Raw genomic sequence first — 6,919 nt, forward strand, 5'->3', positions numbered from 1 at the left:
GTTGGCTCCGGTCCCACGCACTCTCAGCCAGTCGCTGGACGTCCTTCGCACCCTAGGGTTTTTCCTGGTTTTCTCTGGGACCTGTCTGGCACCTTAATTCCACTTCCAGTAATACAATGTGTGATTGTTGCTCCTTCGCCTTCTCCTGCTGCCCATGCTTGGAAAAATAGGCTATATGGGTAGGCCTCGCATTCCTCCTGTGGCTTTTTTTTCTGAACCAAGGCCTGATGGCTTTCCAAGACATTCCGGATGTGGAGTCTGGTTAAGCCTGTGGATGTTATTGATAACAGGGCTACCACTGACTACCGTTCCGCTTTAAATGAAATAGGCCAGAACAAGGCTCAATGACAGCTGCACAGGGCTCTGTTTCCGGGGCATGAGATTATGAAGATTTTCACTGCAAGTCGTCTCAATTTTTTGGGTGAACGTGACAGTGTTGGCTACTGATCCAGACCAGGAATCTAGTTGATTTGATCAGGTATTGATCTCTAGAAGTTGGCTCCTTTGCTTGTTTGACTGATTAGAGTGATTGACACTACAGGTGACATTGGAGCCAAACTGCTGGGAATAGACTCATCACCTATGGCTGTGCATTCTGCATTAGGGTATGCCAGAGACATGTTGATATGCTGTAAAGTTTTATGACTGTGTTGTCATTCGAGTCATTTTAGAGAGGTACTATATTTTATTTTTGTACAAATATAGTCTAATACAAATATAATTTTCTCTGAATGATTTGCTTTCTAATATTAATGATTTGTTTAAAAATTTGTAATATGATATCACTGCTATCTGCAACTAATTTCTATGTGAATTTATTCACATAGGTTTATACAATGAAAGCAAACAAGTCTACACGTGGTGATTGTGATTTGCTTGACCCGCAACACAATTTTATTCATGCATCATTTCGTACACAAAACTGAGGTCCATGTAAGTCAGCTGGCTTTTTATTGTAATGAAATTATAAGGCGGTTTTATATACCCGTTAAAACTTTTTCCCTCTTGAATAAAATTGCTGAAACCTTTCGCGATACAAGAATCAACAATTGTCTGGTCGCTTGTTTCCAGCCACAGGGGCATTTAATGGGCACAGCAAATTCAGAGGCATGCTACAGAATGACAGAGGGTGAAATCACTTTACAATCCTTGGGGCCAACAACACTGGATCTGTCAAAGCAAGACTACAGACCTCTCACAAGGCTCTACTGTATGAACGGAGGACATCTTCAGATCCTACCGGATGGAACTGTAGCGGGCGGCAGAGATTAAAACAAATATAGTACGAATTGTTTTTGGGAGGTACACACTACTGTACTTAGATTTGCCTACGAACATTAATATGATAAATGTTTTGGTATAGACAGCATACTTCCACCTTTTGTTTACAATTATGGAATAGTCTATATGCCTATAAGCTACTGATCTATAATATGTTATATACATAATAGATTGTTGAATACATTTATTTATTTTATTATGAAATTATATCACTTTTAGGAAGGATTTGGAGAGAGCAGCCTCATTCCCAGGCCTCTATAATTATGCTCTCATGATAGCACAACCTGATGGCAACTACCAAAACAATCACAACTTAGCTTTGACACCATGCTTGTGTATTTGTGCTCTAGACATCCTAAAGGTAAAAGCAGTGAGAGCTGGAGTGGTGGCCATCAAGGGCCATGAGACAGGCCGCTACCTTGCCATGGACAAAGATGGTCTTCTCTATGGATCGGTGAGTCTCTTACTCAATAGTGACTGGTAACAGTGTAGAAATTACTGTATTGAACTCTGTATCAAATCAAAAAGTTCCAAGTCAAAACTCTGGTGGAAAACTACTGTGTAGCTTTTCTGCCTCAATCTAGACAATTTGATCATGTAGCCTAACCTAAGGATTATTATGAGTAATCCATTGCCCTAGGCTTAGGGTATTCACAAAGATCATCAAGAGATGAGGAACATAAACCAATCAGATGTGTACAGATGAGTTGCATTTTTTGAAGTCAAATTCTTGATTCAGTTGAATGAACAGAGGAGGCCTTATGTGTTCTTAATCTAACCTTGTCTATTCCAGAAAACGTTTAAAGATGAGTGTTACTTCCTGGAGAAGATGGAGGATAACTATTACAACACGTACAGGTCTCAAAAGTACCAGGACAACGACTGGTTCCTGGGGCTCAACAGGAATGGGCAGCCTAAAGCTGGCCCAAGGACACACATAGGCCACAAGGCCATCTATTTTCTGCCTCGGCCTGTTGACAACACCCCCATGTAAAGGCAGAAGACAGCAAACGTTAACAAGGACCATGCTACAGAAATCAATCACCTCCATTCACTTTGACCAATGTGCTCTTAATAACCTTTTACTGCAGTGGGCTAAATCAGGGTCACTTAGATTGATCCTTGGTAGTCTTAAACAAATCTACTTTGAAACAAAAGTATACACCTCACACACATGGTTGTGGGCTGAAAAAAAAGAAGACACCTGTACCATGTCAGATATAGAGTTGAGATGTATTCAATGTTGAGTTTGCATCCCAATATGACACTTTATATACATCACAGAAGACTGAAATATAACAGAACAGATTGGCATAGAAACACAGCATTTAGTATCACACAAACATATTCACATTTATATAACATTTTTCGTCATGTTTGTTGGAGAATATTTATTAATACAATTTTGATCATAAGATTCTCATTTTCGTTTTCACAAGAGAATGGGCACATTTTCATTTAAATATAATTTCATGTTAAATATTGTAGCATACAGCATGTTGGAAATATACTAAACAAAAATATAAACGCAATATGCAACAATTTCAAGGATTTTACTGAGTTAAAATTCATAGAAAGGAAATCAGTCAATTTAAATAAATAAATTAGGCCCTAATCTATGGATTTCACATGACTGGGCAGGGGCACAGCCATGGGTGGGCCTGGGACGGTATAGGCCCACCCACTCTCTAAAACGACGTTGGAGGCTGCTTATGGTAGAGAAATGAACATTCAAGTCTCTGGAAACAGCTCTGTTGAACATTCCTGCAGTCAGCATGCCCATTGCACGCTCACTCAAACCTTGAAACATCTGTGGCATTGTGTTGTGTGACAAAACTGCACATTTTAGAGTGGCCTTTTATTGTCCCCAGTACAAGGTGCACCTGTGTAATGATCATGTTGTTTAATAAGCTTCTTGATATGCCACACCTGCAGGGTGGATGTATTATCTTGTCAAAGGAGAAATGCTCACTCAGGGATGTAAACAAATTTGTGTACAACATTTGAGAGAAATAAGCTTTTTGTGAGTATGGAACATTTCTGGGATCTTTTATTTTGGCTCATGAAACATGGGACCAACACTTTACATGTTGTATTTATATTGTTTAGTGTATACAGTGGCTTGCGAAAGTATTCACCCCCCTTGGTATTTTTCCTATTTTGTTGCCCGCAAGTCTCTTGGGGTATGTCTCTATAAGCTTGGCACATCTAGCCACTGGGATTTTTGCCCATTCTTCAAGGCAAAACTGCTCCAGCTCCTTCAAGTTGGATGGGTTCCCTGGTGTACAGCAATCTTTAAGTCATACCACAGATTCTCAATTGGATTGAGGTCTGGGCTTTGACTAGGCCTCTCCAAGACATTTAAATGTTTACCCTTAAACCACTTGAGCGTTGCTTCAGCAATATACTTAGGGTCATTGTCCTGCTGGAAGGTGAACCTCCATCCCAGTCTCAAATCTCTGGAAGACTGAAACAGGTTTCCCTCAAGAACTTCCCTGTATTTAGCACCATCCATCATTCATTCAATTCTGACCAGTTTCTCAGTCCCTGCTGATGAAAAACATCACCACAGCATGATGCTGCCACCACCATGCTTCACTGTGGGGATGGTGTTCTCGGGGTGATGAGAGTTGTTGGGTTTGCACCAGACATAGCGTTTTCCTTGATGGCCAAAAAGCTCAATTTTAGTCTCATCTGACCAGAGTACCTTCTTCCATATGTTTGGGGAGTCTCCCACATGCCTTTTGGCGAACACCAAACATGTTAGCTTATTTTTTTCTTTAAGCAATGGCTTTTTTCTGGCCACTCTTTCATAAACCCCAGCTCTGTGGAGTGTACGGCTTAAAGTTGTCCTATGGACAGATACTCCAATCTTCGCTGTGGAGCTTTGCAGCTCCTTCAGGGTTATCTTTGGTCTCTTTGTTGCCTCTCTGATTAATGCCCTCCTTGCCTGGTGCGTGAGTTTTGGTGGGCGGCCCTCTCTTGGCAGGTTTGTTGTGGTGCCATATTCTTAATGGATTTAATGGTGCTCCGTGGGATGTTCAAGGTTTTGGATATTTTTTTATAACCCAACCCTGATCTGTACTTCTCCACAACTTTGTCCCTGACCTGTTTGGAGAGCTCCTTGGTCTTCATGGTGCCGCTTGCTTGGTGGTACCCCTTGCTTAGTGGTGTTGCAGACTCTGGGGCCTTTCAGAACAGGTGTACATATACTGAGATCATGTGACACTTAGATTGCAAACAGGTGGACTTTATTTAACTAATTATGTGACATCTGTAGGTAATTGGTTGCACCAGATCTTATTTAGGGGCTTCATAGCAAAGGGGGTGAATACATATGAACGCACCACTTTTCCGTAATTTTTTTTTGTTGCATTGTTTAAAAAGTTTTATTTATTTATTTCACTTCACCAATTTGGACTATTTTGTGTATATCCATTACATGAAATCCAAATAAAAATCAATTTAAATTACAGGTTGTAATGCAACAAAATAGGAAAAACGCCAAAGGGGATGAATACTTTGCAAGGCTCTGTACAGTGAGGGAAAAAAGTATTTGATCCCCTGCTGATTTTGTATTTTTGCCCCCTGACAAAGACATGATCAGTCTATAATTTTAATGGTAGGTTTATTTGAACAGTGAGAGACAGAATAACAACAACAAAATCTAGAAAAACACATGTCAAAAATGTTATAAATTGATTTGCATTTTAATGAGGGAAATAAGTATTTGACCCCTCTGCAAAACATGACTTAGCACTTGGTGGAAAAATCCTTGTTGGCAATCACAGAGGTCAGACGTTTCTTGTAGTTGGCCACCAGGTTTGCACACATCTCAGGAGGGATTTTGTTCCACTCCTCTTTGCAGATCTTCTCCAAGTCATTAAGGTTTCGAGGCTGACATTTGGCATCTCGAACCTTCAGCTCCCTCCACAGATTTTCTTTGGGTTAAGGTCTGGAGACTGGCTAGACCACTCCAGGACCTTAATGTGCTTCTTCTTGAGCCACTCCTTTGTTGCCTTGGCCATGTGTTTTGGGTCATTGTCATGCTGGAATACCCATCCACGACCCATTTTCAATGCCCTGGCTGAGGGAAGGAGATTCTCACCCAAGATTTGACGGTACATGGCCCCGTCCATCGTCCCTTTGATGCGGTGAAGTTGTCCTGTCCCCTTAGCAGAAAAACACCCCCAAAGCATAATGTTTCCACCTCCATGTTTGACGGTGGGGATGGTGTTCCTGGGGTCATAGGCAGTATTCCTCGTCCTCCAAACACGGCGAGTTGAGTTGATGCCAAAGAGCTCGATTTTGGTCTCATCTGACCACAACACTTTCACCCAGATCTTCTCTGAATCATTCAGATGTTCATTGGCAAACTTCAGACGGGCATGTATATGTGCTTTCTTGAGCAGGGGGACCTTGCGGGCACTGCAGGATTTCAGTTCTTCACAGCGTAGTGTGTTACCAATTGTTTTCTTGGTGACTATGGTCCCAGCTGCCTTGAGATCATTGACAAGATCCTCCTGTGTAGTTCTGGGCTGATTCCTCACCGTTCTCATGATCATTGCAACTCCACGAGGTGAGATCTTGCATGGAGCCCCAGGCCGAGGGAGATTGACAGTTCTTTTGTGTTTCGTCCATTTGCGAATAATCGCACCAACTGTTGTCACCTTCTCACCAAGCTGCTTGGCGATGGTCTTGTAGCCCATTCCAGCCTTGTGTAGGTCTACAATCTTGTCCCTGACATCCTTGGAGAGCTCTTTGGTCATGGCCATGGTGGAGAGTTTGGAATCGGATTGATTGATTGCTTCTGTGGACAGGTGTCTTTTATACAGGTAACAAACTGAGATTAGGAGCACTCCCTTTAAGAGTGTGCTCCTAATCTCAGCTCGTTACCTGAATAAAATACACCTGGGAGCCAGAAATCTTTCTGATTGAGAGGGGGTCAAATACTTATTTCCCTCATTAAAATGCAAATCAATTTATAACATTTTTTACATGCGTTTCTCTGGATTTTTTTGTTGTTATTCTGTCTCTCACTGTTAAAATAAACCTACCATTAAAATTATAGACTGATCATTTATTTGTCAGTGGGCAAATGTACAAAATCAGCAGGGGATCAAATACTTTTTTCCCTCACTGTATATGATTTGTAGCCTGTTCCAACAAATAGCCTATACAAAGCTATTACAAAGGATATTGCACTGATGTTACATTAGGCCTACTGACATACTGTGTCCCATTCTTTTTTTTTTCAGAATGTACATTTGTACATTTTATCGCACTTAGTACAGAATTGTCATATTCATTATGAATACTGAGAAGAGATGTTGACTATGGCCATAAGGTGGCAGCATTGTATCTTGCTCTATTCATGCGGCCTATTTAGGAAACGTGTCAAAGAGGCTCACTACTGAAATAGACCTGTTGGTTACTAAACTTTACAGAAATATAAATGCAACATGTAAAGTGTTGGTTCCATGTTTCTTGAGATTAAATAAAAGATCCCAGAAATGTTCCATATGCACAAAAAGCTTATTTATCTAAAAAATTTGCACAAATTTGTTTACATCTCAGTTAGTAAGCATTTCTCCTTTGCCAAGATAATCCATCCACCTGACAGGTGTGGCATATCAAG

At 40.9% G+C, this 6,919-nt stretch overlaps 1 pseudogene; it reads left to right on the top strand.

The window, feature by feature from the left end:
* The first annotated feature begins 1,078 nt into the window (after nucleotides 1-1,078).
* On the top strand, nucleotides 1,079-2,428 carry LOC121574436 (annotated as a pseudogene).
* Nucleotides 2,429-6,919: the final 4,491 nt, after the last annotated feature.

The sequence above is a fragment of the Coregonus clupeaformis genome, chromosome 9 (genome assembly GCF_020615455.1).
Source record: "Coregonus clupeaformis isolate EN_2021a chromosome 9, ASM2061545v1, whole genome shotgun sequence".
NCBI classification, from domain to species: domain Eukaryota; kingdom Metazoa; phylum Chordata; class Actinopteri; order Salmoniformes; family Salmonidae; genus Coregonus; species Coregonus clupeaformis.